Genomic DNA, 21990 nt, shown 5'->3' on the forward strand with positions numbered 1-21990 from the left:
CATGGGTCTTGAGAGCTATGCACAGTGCATGCTTGGTGAGTGGCTATGGAGGATGCATGGGGAGCATAGCGGTGGCATGGATGGCATGGGGAAATCTGAAGGGGCATGGGATGGCATGTAGGAATGTGAGATGGCATGGGGTGGGGGAACGAAGGAAGTGAGAAGTGAGGTTTAGGGGGTCTTTAAACAATGTTGGGAGCTGGGCCTTCTAACTGGCCCACCTTCTCATCCACACACCTTATGCACTCCATTGCAGCTTGCAAAATGCACTGTGAGCTCAATCCCCGTGTGAAAAGATGAAAATCCCTTATAGAGCCACACATGGGTCGGGTGTGCATTTTGTGAACCATTAAAGTATACAAGTCAGATTTTTCCAAGTCGAGATGAAAATTCAGCCCATGAGTTCAAATCCTATCAAGGCTGTGAAAATTTAATTCAGCTAATTAATATATCAGGATAAAATGCTAGTTTCATCAATAATGATCATAAAACTGCTGTTTTGTTGAAAAACTGACTTAGTTCACTAATGCCCTTTGGGGGAGGAAACCTGTCCTCCTTACATAGTCTGGCCTACATGTGACTCCAAACCTAATGTTTACTCTTAATTGCCCTCTGAAATGGTCTAGCAAGCCATTCAGTTGTATCAAACTGCTACAGAAAAATTTAATAAGGATAAAAACGATGGGCTAAATGGTCTCCTTCTGTGCTGTGGCCAATCTGTGATTTTGTAAAACAGAAGAGGCCATGCAGCATTGACCTAGACACCAGTAGCAATAAGGCACACCCTACCCAGTCGACCCTGCAAAGTCCTGTTCACTAGCATCTGGGACCTCGATTGGGAGGGATGTCCCACAGACTAGTCAAACAACAGCCTAACCTCATCATACTCACCTTTCAATCAATGTCCCAGACTCCTCCGTCACCATCCCTGGGTATATCTGTTGCTACTTTCAAGACAGACCCATCAGAGGAGTGGTATATAGCTGGAAGGGAATGGCCCTACGTTGACTCCTTGACATGAAGTCTGATGGCATCAGGTCAAACATGGGCAGGGATAGTTCCTGCTGATTACCATCTACTGCCTTCCCTCAGCTGATGAATAAGTGCTAGTCCATGTTAAACACTACTTGGAAGAGGCACAGGGTAGCAAGGACACAATTGCATTCTTGGTGGGAGACTTCAATGCCCAAGAGGACTTTGCAGGGTCGACTGGGCAGGGTGTGCCTTTGTTGCTACTAGTGCCTAGGTCAATGCTGGGTGGTCCGTCTGGTTTTACAGAATCACAGATTGGTCACAGCACAGAAGGAGACCATTTAGCCAGTTATTCTTATTATTCACTTTTTCTGTAGCAGTTCGATACAATTGAATGGCTTGCTAGGCAATTTCAAGAGTGGCTTAATAGTTTCATGAACACTTTAATCACAGAAAATGATTAATCTTCAAGGGCTTGGGACATTCTGGAAGAATTTGTGTTTTAAAAGACACTGTCCCTGAAAGGGTTAATGCAAGACTCTGATTGCTAATCCTGGAAGAAGCATCCTTTTACAAGAAAGAGTAATTAAGCAGTTGAAGAAACACTGTCAACATCTTGACCCGGGTGAACTGTGTACATAGGGAGTCACATCAGTTTTATGGCCCTGGGGGAAAAAAAAATCCATGCCTGTAAGCCTGTGTTTTGAAAGGGGTTTTGGTTGGGCATGTACTCATTTGAGTTTAGAAGAATGAGAGGCGGCCTTATTGAAACATATAAGATTCTTAGAGGGCTTGACAGGATTGATGCTGAGAGGTTGTGGGAGAGTCTGGAACCAGAGGGCATAATTTCAGAGTAAGGGGGCACCCACTTAAAACAAAGATGAGGAGGAATTTCTTCTCTCAGAGGGTAGTCGATCTGTGGAATTCTTTACTACAGAGGGCTATAGGGGCTGTGTCATTAAGTATATTCAAGGCTAAGATAGACAGACTTTTAATCAGTAAGGGGGTCAAGGGTTATGGGGGAAAGGGAGGAAAGTGGAGTTGAGGATTATCAGATCAGCCATGATCTTATTGAATGGTGGAGCAGACTCGATGGGCCAAATGGCCTACTTCTGCCCCTACATCTTATGGTCTTATGGACAGCAGCTTTTTGCTGTCCAGAGCCTGTCCACAGCCGGAAGTGAATATAAGCTGCTCCTGAGATGCTCTACATGCCGAGATAGAGTACTCTTGAATATTCCATGAGTCCTCCTGAAATGCAGTGCCAGAATCATTGATTGCTTTGTGGATCAGTGCTGAGAGACCAACCATATAACCAGGATGCCATTTCAAGAACTCCGCCATCTATGTTTTGAACCATTGACTTTTAACCTGTGTGCGTCTGGTGTGTGTCCCCTTGAAAGAGCAATTAATATAAAATCATATTCCATATTGTATGCTGATAAGCTTTGCCTTTCTATTACAGAACTGCTTTTATAAAAAGTCATATGTTTGTTGTTTATTCAAAGAAACCCGGTTAAAGTCTCTTTTATTCTGGGTGCCAGTAGTAAAGGTAAACAATTGGCCACGTTGATGAGTAAATTAAACTTTTAAACTATGGTATGACCTATGGAGCAGTGGGGCTAGATTAACTGCGCACTCCTCCCACACTGGTTGTAACAGTAGCATCACTACTGACCAAATCAGGTGAGTGCTGAAGGACATATCTTCCAAAGTGGGCCTGCAGCAGGTGGTGGGAGAACCAATGGGAAGAAGAAACTTACTTGACCTTGGTCTCCCCAATCTACCTGTCACAGATACAACTCTCAATGACTGTGACCTCTGCACAGTCCTGATGGAAGCAAGTCCTGTCTTCACATTGAGGACATGTTCTGTGGCACTACCACCATGCTAAATGTGATGGACTCAAAACAGATGTAGTAGCTCAAAATGGCGCATTCATGAAATGCTGTGGGACATCAGCAATAGCAGAACTGTATTCAACTACAACCTGGGACCTCATGGCCTGGCATATTTCTCTCTACCATTACCATCAAGGGAGGGGACCAGCCCTGGTTCAATGAGGAGTACAGGAGAAAATGCCAGGAACAATACCAGGCATGCCTAAAAATTAAGTTCCAACCTGATGAAGCAACAGCACGGGACTACATGCAGCCAAACAGTAGAAGCAGCATGCAATAGATAGAGCAAAGGAATCCTACAACCAAACGATCAGATCAAATCTCTGCAGTTGTGAATGATGCTTGACAATTAAACTATTAACGAGAGGAGGAGGCTCGCCGAACATCCCCATCCTCAACGATGACAGAGCCCAGCATGTCATTGTAAAATACAATCTGGAGGGAAGGTCATCGATGAAACAAGTGCAGATGTTTGGGCCTAGGACAATACCCTCAGGAAATCCTGCAGTGATGTCCTGGTACTTAGATGATTGGTTTCCAACAACTCCAGTCTTCTTTTTGTGTGTTAGGTATGACTCCAATCTGCAAGCATCTTCAGCCAGAAGTTTCGAGTGGATGATCTATTTTGGCCTCCTCCTGAGGTCCCCAGCATCAAAGAAGCAAATCTTCAGCCAATTCAATTTGCTCCACGTGGCTTCAAGGACCGGCTGAAGGCACTGGATACAACAAATGCTATGGGCCCTGACAACACCCCAGCTGTGGTATGGAGGACATTTGCTATAGATATAGCCACACTGTTAGCCAACGTGTTCCAGTACAGCTACAACACTAGCATCTACCTGACAATGTGGAAAATTGCTCAAGTGTGTTCTCTCCACCTGTTGGAGTCATACCTAGCACACAAGAAGAAGACTGGAGTTGTTGGAAGCCAATCATCTAAGTCCCAGGACATCACTGCAGGATTTCCTGAGGGTAGTGTCCTAGACCCAACCATCTTCAGCTGCTTCATCAATGACCTTCCTTCCATCATAAGGTCAGAAGTGGGGATGTTCGCTGATGATTGGACAATGGTCAGTACCATTTACAACTCCTCAGATACTGAAGCAGTCCATGCCCACAGACAGCAAGACCTGGATAACCTTCAGGCTTGGGCTAACAAGTGGCAGGTGACATTCATGCCACACAAATGCCAGGCATTGACAATCTCAAACGAAAGAGAATCTAGCCATCTCCCCTTGACTTTCAGTGGCATTCCAATCACTGAATCCTTCACTATCAACATCCTGGGGATTACCATTGACCTGAAACTGAACTGGGCCAGCCATAAAAATACTATAGTTACAAGAACAGGCCTGAAGCTGGGAATTCTGCAGTGGATAACTCACCTCCTGACTTCCCAAAGCCTGTCCACCATCTATAAGGCATAAGTCAGGAATGTGTTGGAATACTCTCCAATTTTCTGGATGAGTGTGGCTCCAACAACACTCATGATGCTCAAGACCATCCAGAACAAAGCAGCTCACTTGACTGACACTCCATCCGACACCTTATACATCCACCACTCCCTCCACCACTGGAGCACAGTGGCAGCAGTCTGTACTCTGTAGAAGATGCACAGCAGCAGCTTGCGAAGGCTTTATCAACAGCAACTTCCAAACCTGCAACTTCTACCATCTAGAGGAACAAGATGCATGGGAACATTGCCACTTGCAAGCTCCCCTCCAAGGCATCCTGACTTGGAACTACATTGAAATTGCTTCACTGTCACTGGGTCAAATCCTGGAACTAACCAAACCCACTACCCCCACCCCCCGCCGCACCTAACAGCTCTGTATTTTTATGACTGGTCCAGTTCAGTTTCAGGTCAATAGTAATCCCCAGGATGTTGATAGTGGAGGATTCAGTGATGGTAATGCTACTGAATGTCAAGGGGAGATGGTTAGATTCTCTTTTGTTTGAGATTGTCAATGCCTGGCATTCATGTGGCATGAATGTTACCTGCACCACATGGACAGCAGCAGTTCAAGAAGATGGGTCACTATCAACTTTTCAAGGGCAATTAGGGATGGGCAACAAATACTGCCCTTGCCAGTGACACGCACATGCCAAGAATGAAAAAAAACACACGAGATGCCTGATTTATCAATAAAGCTTGGACACAGAAAAGTTACAGCTTAAACTGATAGGTTTTAGAATATTTTATGGGAATAATTAGGCCCCAAGACATGTAGGAGACTCACAGATTATTAATCACTTTCACAGAAGGGATTTACATTATTGAAACCACATTACATGCTGACATGAAGCTACATGCCTTTACTAAGTGACAATAAACAGAGTCAAAGGATTAAGACAATATTTATTATAAAGCAAAGTTGATAAGTACAGTCATTATGTCTGGGGAATGGAATGTCATGTTCTATTGCCAAAATGGAAATATAATTGAGAATTGACTGCAGGCTTAGAAATGCTCTCTATAAATGTTTCTTTCCTTCACACAAATTATAAGCACTAAGTTAATTTTAAAATGCACTCATCAATACATTAAAATAATTTTATTTGATGGGACCTCTGAAACACTCCAAATAAAACGCCAGAAATGAAATATAAGAAATTTTATTGGTAATATTTTTTTTCACACATCATCCCAAGGATTTTTATGTGATGTTTTACTTTTCATTATTTATCAAATTAAACAGCCAATCTTTAAAATACGCTGCAGACATCTGAATTGTTTGAAATTACTATAAAGGAACAAAGCTGTGCTGCTATTTTCAACCCACCCTTTGTGATCTCCCATGTGTTGCGTTTTAAAACTGGTTGATGGCTGCAGGGAATGTTGGAAAAGACTTTGAGTAGAATTCTGACGATGACATCATAAGTTCCCATTCTAATTATATTTTAAATTTAGAAAGAATAACCCAAATACAAATGGAAACCAGTTCCGGTATTAACAGCAAGCTGAAGTTCTGTTGAACTTACATCAATCAGCACTCTTCTCCCTTTCAATGTGTTCCCAAGAGTCAGTTTCTGTGGAATAAAAGTTGCTGCTCAAGTATTTCAAACAATAGCAGCCTTTCAGTCTCTCTCATCAAGTGATGATTTTTCACTTGTTAAAATTGATAGCGGCTGTCAGCAAGGTTGGAGGTGCCCATTTGATCCTCTCCATGTATCTCTTTAAAGATGTGGTTCTGTAAAAATATCTATAAAAATAAAACATAGAATAAAATGTTACATTCTGTGTCACAGCTGGCTAGAGAAAGATATTGGGGTGCATTAGTAGGACAATTGATTACAAACCAGGCTTACTATTTTGTTCTTATACTTGACCTTGGTCAGGCTTCACTTAGAATATTACACCCAATTTTGGTCTATGAAGATGGTGGATGATATTAAGACGATGTTCAGAAGAGAGTCAGTCACTTGACTAATTCCTGGTATACGGTATCTTAGTTATAAAGATAGGTGAGAAGAGTTGAGACTCTAGCTTTAGAAAATCTTAGACTTAGGGATGATCTGATTGAGGGAATATATTCTGTTACAGTGATATAATGCCAAGATAGGATGGCTTGGAGGAGAACATGCAGGTGATGGTGCTTGATATGGTTGATTCAGGGAAACTGTCCCCTTATTGTGGGGGAACCTAGAATGAGGGAGCACTGTCATAAAATTGGAACTTGTCCATTCATAAACGAAATCCGGAAGTATGTTTTTGCACATTAAGTAGCGGAAATATGAAAGGTCAAATTGTCAAAAGGTTGTGGATTCTGGGTCAATGAAAGTTTTCAAAACTGATGTCAATATTTTTTTATTATGTAAGCCTATCAAGGCATATGAATGAAAGATAGGCAAATGGAGTTGAGGAATAGATCAGCCAGGACCTAATTGGATGGCAGAGCATATTCACGGGCCTGAATGGCCTACTCCTGTTGCTATGTTCTGTCAGTTGAGCTCTGATGTTGGCTTGGTTCCTGGACAGTAGCTGAGCCAGGCAAACAGGGAAGATTTCGTGCTGAAACTGTGAGCTGAGTTGGAGAATCTCAACCAGGATGGCACTAAGAAAATCCTCAGTGCTCTGAGCTCAGAGAGGGAAAAATCAGTCAGGGTGTCTGCTCATGACCATTATCCAGCAACGGCCTGCTTTAATTGCTAAGCAAATGATAACAAGCTGGGATTTGTTAGAGATATTCTCGCAGTTGAATAGCCTACAAAACATTGTACAGCTAGAGTCATTAGCCGGTTCAAGCCAGACACAATGGGCAGAATTTTAAATTAAAAATATGGGCGTGTTTGGATTGAGTGGGTGGGGTAAAGTCAGAAAAATCTGTTTCTCAACCAAAACTACCTTCAACTAAACCATTTCCGGCTTTAACTGAGGCTGAAGATTGGGCAGGCAACCAACCAACTCCAAGCAGGCAGGATGCAGCCTTAAACAAATTCAACTTTTGAAACTTCCCAGCTCTTGGCCGTGTTTGCCAGTGTCGGGTAACCTGGCAGCTTTATCAAGGTGAGGACCTGGCAGATTCAGGAAGTGAGTGTCATCACAATCTACCTCCTGGATCAACCTGCATGCCTGAGGAGCTTCTGCGATTTGGACCTCCTGACAACGACTGTCCCTCTCATCCCCTGACCCCACCAGACCCCGATCACTCCACCAAACCCTAATCTCCCCACTAGGCCCCAATCCTGAATCTGCCAGGTCCTCACCTTGATAAAGCTGCCAGGTTACCCGACACTGGCAAACACGGCCGAGAGCTGGGAAGTTTCAAAAGTTGAATTTGTTTAAGGCTGCATCCTGCCTCCTTGGAGTTGGTTGGTTGCCTGCCCAATCTTCAGCCAGGTACCAACACCACATCCCCCAGCAGACCTCTATTTCCCTACCAGACCTCAATTCCCCCACTAAGCCCTGATCTCCCCATCATCACGCCTCCAATTCCACTGCCACAAAGCCTCTGACCTCCCCCACTTCCATTCAGACACCAAACTACTCCTGGGATCAGCAGTCCAACCAATTGGCCATCTATCTCCATCCTCCTGACTGAGCTCCCTACCCAACTGGAGGACCAGGCTGTTTGACAGGCTGGCCTCTGGAACCGATCACTGTTGTTAGAGACACACTGTGGAATTAAAGCATGCGGGGGAATCCCAAATTGCGGGTCCCCCACAGACCTCCCTTGGGAGTCAGGTTAGTAAAGATTCAGCCCAATGCATCTGAAGGGACCTGTCAGTGGCATTTGCCCTGATCAAAGCCCCAAATATTTCAATTGTGTCATGTCATTCTGACACAGCAGAGGCGATCCAAGACTTAGAGCTGCACAACTCTTCAGCTTCCAAAGAGCTATTAAGCCATCCCTGCAAAGTTATCAAACTCTTCTGGTCACAACTGTAATCTGTTCCTTCTTCTGTGAAATAAAAACCCAAAATGCGGGTGTTTATTCATTATTAAGTATGCAGGTCCTTCAACATGCCATCACCTTGTAGAAGCTGAAAGAAGAGAGCAATAATAAAACCCATTGTTAATGGTTGTGCGCACTCTACCAACATGTTGAACAATAAGCATTGTTTTTGATGAATAATTTAAATTATTCTAATCTGTTGCAATGGTTGTTTGCCTTTTCCCTGGGGGAAATACTTTTGGCTATTATACAAGGAAAATGAATCATATGATAAATTCAATTCAAACTAGTATTTTCATTTTACATTTCAAATCTCACTGTAAATTCCACCATTTTCATTTCTGCTACACTAGCTTTAACTTGATAAATGTTGAACTTTGTATTCACTGCCATTGTCTCCCAGTATCAGATCCAAAGATTTTGCAAATTTACACAGTTAGTTTGGAACATATGCTGTAACTCAGTTGCTGCATTCAGTTGATAAACTGTGAAAAGAAAACTCAAGCATGTTGTGAAAAATCACCTGGCACCGCCAATTTGTCACAACATGATCTGACCCAATTCTATGTTAAATAAATTCAGCCATGCAGTTTCTCGCTGTCAAGCCTACAGCTGCTGTGGAGTCTGACATTGTTTGCAAATGTCACAGTCTTTTATCACACCTGCTGTTACCCTCTGTCATAAGGTCAAATGGCATTGTAAGTAACATGACGTGGAATCAACAGCTAAGGTAACAGTCCTCAGGTATATGGCATTTTGTGATAAAGGAACGTTATTTTTGCTGTTGTGATACACAGAATCTATTATACCATTAAACACATCAGTTGTCTTGCTTTCTCAATGAGATATGCTGTATCACAAATGCTTCTTTTAAGAGCTTAATTATCTTCATCCAAACACAGCTAATGCAGGATTAAGTTGTAAATTGATTATTACAGCTGGTAATAAAGTAAAAACATAGCTACATCGATGTGGCCTTGTAGTCATGATATATTGATGCCCTAATACACTGCATTAGTGATGTGGCTTCTTTCACAATTCACAATACAGATTTCCTTCTCCTTTTCCATGTTAACATCCAGTAAAGATGTTGAACAGAGATCATGCATTTCTGCGCAGGACAGATTTAGGTTAGTGGAAAAAAACCACAACAAAACTGTGGGTGACTCAAGATCACACATCCTTATAATCAGTTCAAGATGAGCATTGACAGAGGCCAAAATAGTGCACAGCAGGGTGAGGGAGTGGAAGCTGATGAAACACAAGAAAAAAGTTTAAATGTGATGGATGGGATGACAATGCTGTTGTAATATTACAAGAAAGCATTGGCCAACTGATGGGCAATATCTCTTTCCCCCTTCCACCAGAATTTTTCTCTTTCCACTTGATTTATACCACTGTTCCTCTGAGCTTTCTTCTCTTATCCAATAACAACAAAGCTTGCATCTATTTAGCACCTTTAGTACAGTAAAACACTCCAAATTGCTGCACAGAAGTGTAATCATGAGGCACTATGGGTCATCAGCAGCAGCAGAATTGTCCTCAACAACAACTTGTAACCTCATGGCCAGGCATATCCCCATCTCTACTGTTGCTATCAAGCCAGGGGATCAACCCTGTTTCAATGAAGAGTGCAGGAGGGCAAGCCAGGAGCAGCATCAGGCATACCTAAAAATGAGGTGTCAGCCTGGTGAAGCAACAATGCAGGACTACTTGCATGCCAAATAGTGAAAGCAGTGTACAATAGACAGAGCTAAGTGATTCCACAACCAAGGGATCAAATCTAAGCTCTGCAGTTCTGCCACATTCAATCATGGCTGGTGGTAGATAATTAAACAATTCACTGAAGGAGGAGGCCCTACAAATATTCCCATCCTCAATGATGGGAGAGCTCAGCATATCAGTGCAAAAGATCAGGCTGAAGCATTTGCAACCATCTTCAGCCAGATGTACCGAGTGGATGATCATTCTCGGTTTCCGCCTGAGGTCCCCAGCATCACAGATGCCATTCTTCAGCCAATTTGATTCACTCCATGTGATATCAAGAAATGGTTGAAAGCACCAAACATTGCACAGGCTCTGGGCCCTGACAACCTTTGGGCTAAAGATTTATGCTCCAGAACTATCTCTACCCCAAGCCAAGCTGTTCCAGTACAGCTACAACATTGGCATCTAACTAGCAAAACGGAAAATTTCCCAGGTACATCCTGTCCACAAAAAGCAGGACAAATCCAACCCAGCCAATTATCGCCCCATCAGCCTACTCTCAATCATTAGCAATGTGATTGAAGGGGCCATCAACAGTGCTATCAAGCAGCATTTACTGAGCAATAACTTGCTCACTAATGCTCATTTTAAGTTCTGCCAGTGCCACTCAGCTCCCGACCTCATTACAGCCTTGGTACAAACATGGACAAAAGAGCTAAACTCAAGAAGTGGGGGGAAAATGAGTGCCCTTGACATCAATGCAGCATTTGATTGAGTGCGGCATAAAGGAGCCCTAACAAAACTGGAGTAAATGGGAGTTAGGGGGAAAACTCTCTGCTGGTTAGAGTCATACCTAGCACAAAGGAAGACAGTTGTGGTTGTTGGAGATCAATCATCTCAGTCCCAGGACATCGCTGTAGGAGTTCTTCAAGGTGGTGTCCTTGACCCAACCACCTTCAGTTGCTTCATCAATGACCTTCCCTCCACCACAAGACCAGAAGTGGGGAAGTTCACTGATGATTGCACAATGCTCAGCACCATTCGCAACTCCTCAGATACTGAAGCAGTCCATGTCCAAATGCAGCAAGACCTAGACAATAATCAGGCTTGGCGACGTAACATTTGCACCTCAAAAATGCCAGGCAATGACCATCTCTAGCAAAAGAGAATCCAACCCTTGACATTCAATGGCATTACCATTGCTAAATACCCCACTATCAACATCCTAGGGGTTACCATTGACCAGAAACTGAACTGGACTAGCCATATAAATACTGTGGCCACCTGTCAGAGCCTGGGAATTCTGCAGCAAGTAACTCACCTCCTGACTTCCCAAAGCCTGTCCACCATCTACAATGCACAAGTCAAGAGTATGATGGAATACTCTCCACTTGCCTGGATGAGTGCAGTTCCAACAAATATCAAGAAGCTTGACACCATCCAGGACAAAGCAGCCTGCTTGATTAGCAACCTATCCATGACCTTAAACATTCACTCCCTCCATCACCGATGCACAGTGGCAGCAGTGTGTACCATCTACAAGATGCACTGCAATGACTCATCAAAGCTCCTTTGACAGCACCTTCCAAAATCGTGACCTCTTCCACCTACAAGGCAAGGGGAGCAGATGCATGGGAACACTACCATCTTCAAGTTCCCCTCCAAGCCACACACCATCCTGTCTTGGAACTATATTACTGTTCCTTCACTGTTGTTGGGTCAAAATCCTGAAACACCCTTCCTAACAGCACTAGAGTTGCACTTACACCACATGGACTGTAGTGGTTTAAGAAGGCAGCTCACCATCACCTTTTCATGGGCAATTAGGGATGGGCAATAAAAGCTGGCCGAGCCAGTGACAAACACATCCTGTGAACAAATGAATAAAAAATAAAATCAGATTAAATTGAGACTGAGCTAAAGGAGGAGATATTTGGATGGGCAGCTGAAAGCTTCATCAAGGGGTAGGTATTATGGAGTGTCCTCAAGATGGAAAGAGAGACTGAGAAATTTTTGGGGAGAGTTTCAGAACTTAGCTGAGACCACAGAAGACACAGCCACAAATGGTGAGGTGAAGAGAATGGGAGATGTACAAGAGACTAGAGTTGGAGGAAGGCAGAGGTATTGGAGGGTTGTGGGGCTGGAACAGGTAAAGCAGAGAGAAGGAGAGGTTGAGGTCAAGGAAGGATTTGAACACTGAGGATGAAAATTTTAAAATTGAAGCATTGGTTCCTTCTGGACTTCAAATAGGTCACCGTATACACACACACATCCTTCTTTTTACATCTGGGGCAGTATTTTTAGTTTGGCAGGTGGGCCCGGGAGAGGGCGGGGAATGGACCCATGACTGTGATCGGCCCCCGACCGCGATTTCACACTGGCTGGCCAGTTAAGGGTCAGCCAGTGTGAAGTGCGCGCTGAAAAGCTCAGTGCTGCCGGGGTAGGAACGGGAAGAGGGCGGGAGATGACATCAACACGGGCGCGGGCGAGCGCTGACAGAAAGCTCCCTGAAGGCAGAGAGCTTCCCCACGGAGCTGAAAACCTGAAACTCAGGAAATAAAGTTTTTAAAATCAGGATAAAAATGTCCAAGCATCACAATCAGGTACTTGAACATATAAATTATAAAAATGCTGTCCACAGATTTCTATTTTTATTATATTTAATAATGGAAACCTCATCCTGCCCTTGAATAAGGTTTTATGAAAAATGTAAAGGCTGCCTGGCCGATTTGCCTGTCCGCCAACCGTAAGGTTGGATGGGCTACGTAACATGACAGGTAATTGCGCCGTTAAATAAACATCCATCACACGGTCTTCTACACTTTTCTTAGAATCTCAATTCCTCAGCCTCTCAATCTTTCTTTCCTTGTACCTTCTTCAATCTGTTAAACGCTAAGACTATTCATTACTTCATTACATACGCCTCAGCCATACTGTTCTTTACCTTAATTTCTCATTGAAACAACATCATTACAGCAATAAGTGTAGCTCCACTATGGGCACGAGTCTTGAGTCTTTACCTTGTGCAATAATACTCGCTTAAGATTGATTTACAGAAATTATGGAAAGAAGAAAACGACCCCTCTCTATCGCAGTTGCATACAGCTGTTACATCCACAATGGTGTGTGGGTGAGTGGCTGCCCTTTGAAACATAGAAACTAGGAGCAGGAGTAGGTCATTCGGCCCTCCGAGCCTCCTCTGCCATTCATTATGATCATGGCTGATCATCCAACTCAATAGCCTGCTCCCGCTTTCTCCCCATATCCTTTGACCCCTTTCGCCCAAGAGCTATATCTAACTCCTTCTTGAAAACATACAATTTTTAGGCCTCAACTACTTTCTGTGGTAGCGAATTCCACAGGCTCACCACTCTCTGGGTAAAGAAATTTCTCCTCATCTCAGTCCTAAATGGTCTACCCCATATCCTCACACTGTGACCCCTGGTTCTGGACTCCCCCATCATCAGGAACATCCTTCCTACATCTACCCTGTCTAGTCCTGTTAGGATTACTTTAGAGCCTAGGGATCAAAGTCCAAACATTCAGAATTTGAAACACTTCTGTACACTTGTGGGTTGATGTTCTTCCCTGCACTATTTTGTACATAAAATAAATAGGTTAACAGTGTTATTAAAATAATGCACACGTTTTGTGTGAACAAATTAACCAAAAATAGCTACAAGGTAATGCCAATCCCTAATGATGCAGTGGAGTTTGGAGGTTGATCCCTCAGGGAATGTGACCTACATCTAATTGGAGGCTGGTGTCCGTCATGATTTAGATGGATCATGCGTCTCATTCAGGAGGTTGCAGGTTCAAGTCCCACTCCAGAGACTTTGCACTAAATCTATGTTGACGATTCACTGAGGGAATGGAGCACTATCAGAGATCCAGATGAGGAATTAAATCGAGGCCTATCTGCCCTCTCAGTTGGATGCAAAAGATCCCATGGCACTGTTGAAGAACAGGGGAGTTTTCTCCAGTGTCTTTGTCAATATTTATCCCTCAACCAGCCACTGAAACAGATTGTCTATTCATTGTTTTCATTGCTATTTGTGGAATCTTGCTGTGTAGAAATTGGCTGCTGCATTTCCTACAGTGACCATGGCCCTAATCTTATACAGTTTCTAACTGCATTGATGGCTTTAATTTTATTTCTGTAGGTTTCATGCCCACAGCCAGCCTGACTTACAGCCTGGACTGACAGGAGATCTACAGCACAAGGCTGCAGCTGAGCTGAGAACAGGTAGGTCTAGTGGTTGGGTGAGCAGCTTAGGGTCGAATGGCTCTGATTGTGGGGTGGCAGTTGTTGGGGGAAGTGTCTGATCGATCGCAGGGAGAGAGCAGACAGATCGTGTGTGCGAGTGGGTAGCTTGCTGAGTCTGGAGGAAACCCCTTTGTTTCCCCTGGCCCAAAAACATTGCTGCAAAGGCACTAACCTCACAGATTCAGGCGTTATTGTTCCTTTCACCTGCCGGGTTTCCAGACACCAGGAAAACCCAGCCAACTGTGGTTAAAATCACTGTTAAAATGAAGATACACAGTCTCATTAAGATGTTTAAATGACCAACCTACTTCCTGAAAATGCATTGGTCGCTGCCTCTTTACCTGCCTCTGTAGAACTGGAAGTGCATGGGTTCAAAGTGGGCTGGCTTCTTGTTCCAGATTTTTAGTTTTCAATCTCCCACTGAACATAATCCACCCATTTTTGGGTTTAAAATATCCCCCTACTCATCAGAAACACTTCAATGGCTGTGCCATGAAAGGCACTATATAAATGTAAGTATTCCTTTCCATCACAGAGCAGCTTGGAATGTAGGGGGATAATTTTCCTAGGGAAGGAGAGGCAGGTTTCTGTCTGTGTGAGAAGTGCAATCCCCTTAAATTGACATTGGTCAGGATCCCGACATCATCCTGCCCTCTACCGGGTTTCTGCCAGCCGCGATTGAAGGTGATTGGGAAAGCAATTAAGTTACTTAAATAGCTAATTTAGAACTGTTTTAACCCTCAATACTAGACTTCTCAGTCATAGGACCCATTCTCTGACTTGTTAGCAACTCGCCAGGGTCGCCCAGGTGAGTGCACAGTGAGAAGTACTTCTTCAGTGAAACTGACAGGCTGGGAAGCCTTTGATCAGTTGAAATTGAAGAGCTCCAGACATGGCCAGGTGAGAGGCTGCTGTTCAAAGCACTTCTTCTCTGAGAGAGTGCTATCACTACTTTACAGGTGATTGACAACTTCTTGGAAGGCACTTCAACTGACACAGCTTTAGCTGCACTTCCCTGCTGCTAGCCTTCAGCATGGCATGGAAGCAGATTATGTAGCTGTACCTTGCACCAAGGAAAGGAGAAACGCCATCAGCATCAGTAGCAGACAAGCTCCCTCCTCCTCAGCCATATGCCCCTCTATAGGACAGAGGGAATGGATGCTGAGACCCTGTTGGAAGGAGGCGAGAGCCCGAATACAGGATCTACAGACAGAAGATCAGCTCTCTTGACATGTCTGAGCATTAGCGCCTCAGGAGGCTCAAGACCTCACAGCAGGTCACTCCTGATGTCTCCTGGATTAAGACCTCCTTCTCAGTGGGCCAGGTGGTCATGCATTGCCAGTGGCTGATAAAGTGTCTGTCACTGGAAGGCTGCCACCTGGGCCTCTGTTTTTTGCCAAGTTGTATGCTCTCTTCTGCAAGAAGAGAAAGCAGAGAGATTTGAGTGTTCATAATGACTTGTGTGGCGAGGTGGGAAGGACACCATTTGTGACTGTAAGGTATGGGTGTGAGAGAACAATAGGATGAGGGTGAGAGTGAATGTTGACTGTTCAGATTGGGATATAATGTGTCTGCAGAGAGAGGGATGAAGTGCACAGAGTGTTGACCTGAGGAGTGCTCAGGAGAATGCTGGGCAAGTCAGAGTGTGGGGATTGGAACCTGAAAGTGTCATGCCATTCATTTTTCATGCCCTCCTGAGATCCTGGATTCCCCCTATTTTACTGTCTCTGGGTTGGAGGGACCAGACTGCTGCTGCTGCTAATGTTCTTGGCCACTTCCATCCATGTCTGCTTGATAAGAGAGGTTTTCTTCTTCCTCCATTTGGCAAACATCCACCCCCCCACCCCCACCACAGTACCCCCAATGCCCTGAAAACCCTAATTGGTCAGGTTACCCAAAGGCAGAATAATAATGTTAGGGCTCATCTGGGAAAGAGCTTTGGTAAAGGCTGCCAATTAGTGAATCAGGTCCCCAGCCCACAAATGTCTCAGCTGGGACTAAATGTAGAAGGTTCCACCCATAATGTTTGTAGAAGCTTTAATAATTTGATTCATGCGCTGTATACCCAACCCCATAAAGATTATCCAGGATTCAAATGCTCCAGTAACTGGGCTGCTGATGTTTTGACTTGGTTTGTTAGAATGTTGCAAGCTAACAAAATCATCTGTCATTTCTCTGTCTGTACTGTGCCTAAAGCAATTTTCTCTCAGTGCATTAATCCTAACACAGAACAACAGAAGTGAGCGAATGTTAAGCATTGAAGAGGACATGAAATATAAGTTGTAGTTCATTTGAACAGTTGGCTTATCAAACAGAAGAGCAATTAAACACAGAATTATTCTCGCTGTAATTGGAGTCCCATTTACAATGAGAAGGTAATCAAGGGCACGTACTAATTAAATAAAATAAAGCACAATTCTCCTGGATTGAGAAAGGGATGATGTTCTTCAAATCTACCACTTGATTACTTGACACAAAACCACAGGCAAAGCATTTACAGGAATGAGGATTGTACCAATGTGACTATGCTGCAGTACTGAAAACAGTAACGTTTAAGTACCTAAATACAAAGTTAGGCCAAAACCAACACAGTGGTAGAAGCTGTAAAGACTAGGGAAAACATCAATTTTTATTTGTAAATTGGCTACCCACTGGTACCAACCACTGCTTTGCTTCCTTCTTCAGCTAGGAAGACAGAACAACTTGGACTGCATATTCCTTTTAGACACACTCATCCCTTTCCATAATAAAACAATTTTTTATAGATGATGGTTTTAGAATTCCAAACAATTCCCAATTATGAAGAGAGATTAGATAGACTTGGGTTGTTTTCGTTGGAGCAGAGAAGACTGAGGGGCGACCTAATCGAGGTGTACAAGATTATGAGGGGCATGGACAGGGTGGATAGGGAGCAGCTGTTCCCCTTAGTTGAAGGGTCAGTCACAAGGGGGCATAAGTTCAAGGTAAGGGGCAGGAGGTTTAGGGGGATGTGAGGAAAAACTTCTTTACCCAGAGAGTGGTGACGGAATGCGCTGCCTGGGAGGGTGGTGGAGTCGGGTTGCCTCACATCCTTTAAAAAGTACCTGGATGAGCACTTGGCACATCATAACATTCAAGGCTATGGGCCAAGTGCTGGTAAATGGGATTAGGTAGGTAGGTCAGGTGTTTCTCACGTGTCGGTGCAGTCTCGATGGGCCGAAGGGCCTCTTCTGCGCTGTGATTCTGTGATTCTGTGAATTGTTAAACATTGCCTATTCTAGTCCAACTAGGACTTTTTTCTTCAAAATGGTACATTAAGAGTTTAATCTAAAAAGAGTTTCAATATAGTGTAAATACAGAAACTTAAGCACTCCTGAATAGAATAGTAGCCTATTCCCTAGAAAAACAAAATGCATTTAGTTACTACGCAAGGGAAATAATAGGTCAACTGTTAGGCTACTGTGGAAATGAACACCTCAGACAAATAACATTTTGGGTTTAAAGCACCACTGACCGCATCCAAGAAACCAGCTAACCCAAATAGGCCGCAGCGTTAAACCTTTGCCCCAAGGTCAATCAAAGGACACTCAATTGTATATTCTTTTACCTTTTTTTAAATTGGACTCTAACTCCCTTTATTTCTGATACGTGTGTGTGTGTATGTGTCTGTGTGTGTGTGTTTTGCGTGTGTGTTTTGAGTGTGTGTGTGTGAGCCCTGATGACTGCATGAAGGCCGAATGCTTGATGTTGCGCTTTTATCATTTTTCTCAGGTTTAGTTGTTAATAAGCTTGCTCTTTCTTTGACTCAAAAAACCCTGGTTTGATTGGCTCCATATTGTTCACAGCACAAATAGTTAAATACGTTTTGATTTGGAAAAGGCATAGCCTCATGGAAAATAAACTTAAATCTTAGTTGTGACCAACCAAAGAGGTTGAATAGAAGAGATCCAGTTCACCATTTCTCACCTGGTCATAACTGTGTGAAGATATGAAACAAACAGTGCTTAAATGGTTGTGTAAGTTCAGCAGCACATGCTAACTGATCTCTCAGGTGGTTATGTTTCATACTTTTCTCTAGTCAATGCTTCCGGTGAGATCACCAACATTTGCTATTAAAGTAAAATATTAAACAAAAGTATCAGGAGAGGTTAAAGTTAAAGATAAAGCCGTGCATCTGATTTTTAAGAAAAGAAATAGCTGAGGGTGTGGAAGAACTGGACTCATCCTAACTGTGGTACTGTGCTGCTTGGAAGGACAGAGAGATGTCACAGAGTTTATCAGCATCTCTTTGCATAAACGGGGAATGGGGGAAGGTAATGTATTCTTAATGATGTTTAGTTAACTATATACACTACACAATACATGTAGGATAAGCTTTAAAAAATGTGAAACAACAGAAATAACAGGAGAGAAAATATATTAATGAAGTCCATCAACAGCTAATAGATTCCAGTTGATTGATTGATATTCCCAGGCTCCATTTTCATCTCCTGGCGACTTTGCCTAATAGATAATACAATTTGCAAGCACTCACAGAATGACATCATGCTTCCAAGTTAAAAGCATTATTAGGGATTTCATCTCACAAGGGATGCTTTCAATGCCAAAGACAAAGATATAAGTTTCCAAATATGATATGACAAGTATGATTGTTAGCTATATATTACAAAGTGACAATGGGACCATTTGACCACCTGAATCATATTAGAGATTCTGATCAATTATATTCCTTTTTATGAAGGATAAAATTCATGTTTCATTCCGAAAGGTTTCTGAATTAAGGATATGTGAGTGAACATGATTATTTTATTACCTATTGTCTTTGAGCAGGGCAGGGGCCTCGAGGTCTCGGCTCTCCAGAGGACGCCTGCCAAGGTCAGCAGAGACAGGGCGTAGCAGTCAGCAGGCTGCCTCCACCTCCGCTGTGGATGTCGGGGGAGCACCAAGAGGTAGTGGCAGGGTTAGGAAGATTAAGAAGATGTAACTCTTTCGAGTACATTCACAGTTTTTTTTTCCGGGAGTGGGACATGAACCCACAACCTTCTGACTCAAAGGCGAGTGTGCTATGAACTGAGCCACAGCTGACACCTCAGTTATTAAGAAGATGTAACTCTTTCGCGTTATCAACAGTCACATATTGTAACTCTTTCAAGTACATTCACAGTTCTTGGTTTCCAGGAGTGGGACATGAACCCACAACCCTCTGAATCAAAGGCGAGGGTGCTATGAACTGAGCCACAGCTGACACCTCAGTTATTAAGAAGATGTAGTTGCACAGCCTGGGCATGGGTGTTAATCACTTGAACATAATGTTCGCAGTTGTCAATGAACTCCCAAGAATGTCTCCTTGCCTATGATTCCTTGTTCTGATGAGCAGTGTCCTTGTCACTCAGATGTGAACCTTGGTTCCTGCACAAGATAAAGGCAGGTACCTCAGCCCAGGGCCTCTTCCCTATGTAACCTTCAGACCAAAGTGATGGTCCGGCTTGACACTCACATTCGTGATGCCTACACATCGATGATGCTTGTCATTCCTGCCAGAATGTGCGAGCAGGCATCACAGAGTTCCGTCATTCTCTCTGGGTGCTCTCAACACCTTTGAGGTGGGCCTGGCCCCCATCTCTTCAGCATCCATGTTTGGTGACAGTGTGTTCCTGAACGTGATAGGTGCTGAAGGCTGACAAAGGATCAGGTATGTTTAAAGTTTCATGGCTGTGCCTCCATGATATGGTCCTGATCACAGAGCACAAGCGAGCTGCCCTCAGCCAGACAGGAGTCAAACATTCTCAGAGGCAATGTGAAGATCTATGGAGTGTCCTCGCTGCATGTTGTCATCATCCTCCTGGACTCTAGCGACTATTAGGGCCTCCACTGCGCCTGCATGACATGAGCCTGAGCACTGAAGGTATGTGCACTGTTATCAGCCACACAGGAGTCAAACATTCACAGATACAAGGTGAGGATGTCAGGACTGTCCTCACTGCATCTCGTCATCATCCTCCACGAACCTTGCAGCTATGAGGGGCTTCTGAGCGCACCTGCCTCATCTGGCCAGTGCGATGGCCTCATCTTCGGCATCCTCGCCTTCGAGGACCTCACCATCATTATCCCCTTCAGTGTCCTTCTCATCAAAGGAGATGTGCAGCACTTCCATCTCCTCCTCAGCCAAGTCCTCCCCCCGTTGCAGCGCCAGATTGTAGAGCGCGCAGCAAGAACGATGATGCACACCACCCTTGGTGGACTGCATTGCAGTGTTCCACTGGATCTGTCAAGGCACCAGAACCTCATTTTTAAAATGCCTATCATTTGCTCCACCAAAGTCCTGGTCATAGCATGAGCCTCATTATACCGTCGTTCTGCTGCAGTCTGAGGCCGCCGCATTGGTGTCATCAGCCACGTCCTCTGTGGGTAGCCCTTGTCCCCGAGGAGCCAATCTGCAGCCTCTCTGGACCCTGGAAAATGTCAGGGATCTGAACCCTACTAAGGATGTAGGAGTCATGGACACTCCCGGGAATCATGCACAGACCTGTAGGATGCATTTGTGGTGGTTGCGCGCCAGCTGAACATTCAGCGAGTGGAAGCCCTTGCCGTTGATGTAGTTGACTGCTTGTTGTCATGGAGATCTAAGCACCATGTGAGTACAGTCGATGGCACCCTGCACCTGTGGAAAACATGAGATCCGTGCAAATCCCAGCGCTCTTGCTCCCTGGCTTTCCTGATCCTGGGAAAAATGCACAACGTTCTGTGCCTTCGCGAAGACTGCGCCCGTGATCTCATGGATACACTTGTGTGTGGAGGCTTGCAAGATCCCACACAGGTCATCTGTGGAGCCCTGGAAGAAGCCACTGGCATAAAAGTTGAGCGCCGTGGTCACTTTCACGGCCACTGGTAGTGGATGCCCTCTATGACCCCGTGGCGCCAAATCCTGCAGCTGTTGGCATATGTGACTGACCAGTTCCCTAGACATGCGCAGTCTTCAGCGACATTGGTTTTCAATCACCTGCAGGAATGGCAAGTGCCATCTATAGACCCTGGGCCTAGCAAAGCGCCTACGAGCAATGGCTCGCTGTGGATCTTTAGCGGCATGTGCAGCAGGCCCTGCCGCACCTTCATCTTCAGGGAGGTGCTCCTCCCTTTGCCAAGTCAGGTGCCTACACCGCATTCTTCTTCTTCTTCTCTGCTCCCTGGAAGCCATGTGGCACACCGCTAAATCACCAGGCTCCACGATCCTGTTGTTCTCCTGCTGCCGGATCAAAGAGAGAGATGCATGGGTTAGCATATGTGTCCTAAGAAGCTCTCCTGGTTAAGTCTGAAGGCCCCTTCATGCATGCTGGAGAGTGCTGGCCATCACTTGGATGAGCAGTATGTAGTGTGCTCATTGGCTGTCCAAAATTTCACCCACCTCCGTCCCACTCCACATGACCAATTGGCGTCAGCTTCGGTCACTGGACTGTATGCTGTGCTCTCAGCTCAGGTGCAGGCATTCTCCTAACCCACACTGTAAGGCTGCGCTGTTAGCTTGAACCATGATGGATACTGGTCCAAGCCTTAATAAAGACATTGCAAGGGGCTGTGAGCACCTCCACCAGTGACTGCGCCATGGCCACCTTTCACAAGGGGTTTCTACAACTTGCCCAGTCAGCCATTTGCTCTGCTGACCTCTAAAACCCACATTAATTTGCAGTCTATGCTCAAGGGGTGAAAAGTTCTGGTGCATTTGATGGCACTTCTGCATTGCTTGAGGGGGCAGAAAAGCTTCAGAGGCCTG

The sequence above is a fragment of the Cetorhinus maximus genome, chromosome 17 (genome assembly GCF_964194155.1).
Source record: "Cetorhinus maximus chromosome 17, sCetMax3.hap1.1, whole genome shotgun sequence".
NCBI classification, from domain to species: Eukaryota; Metazoa; Chordata; class Chondrichthyes; order Lamniformes; family Cetorhinidae; genus Cetorhinus; species Cetorhinus maximus.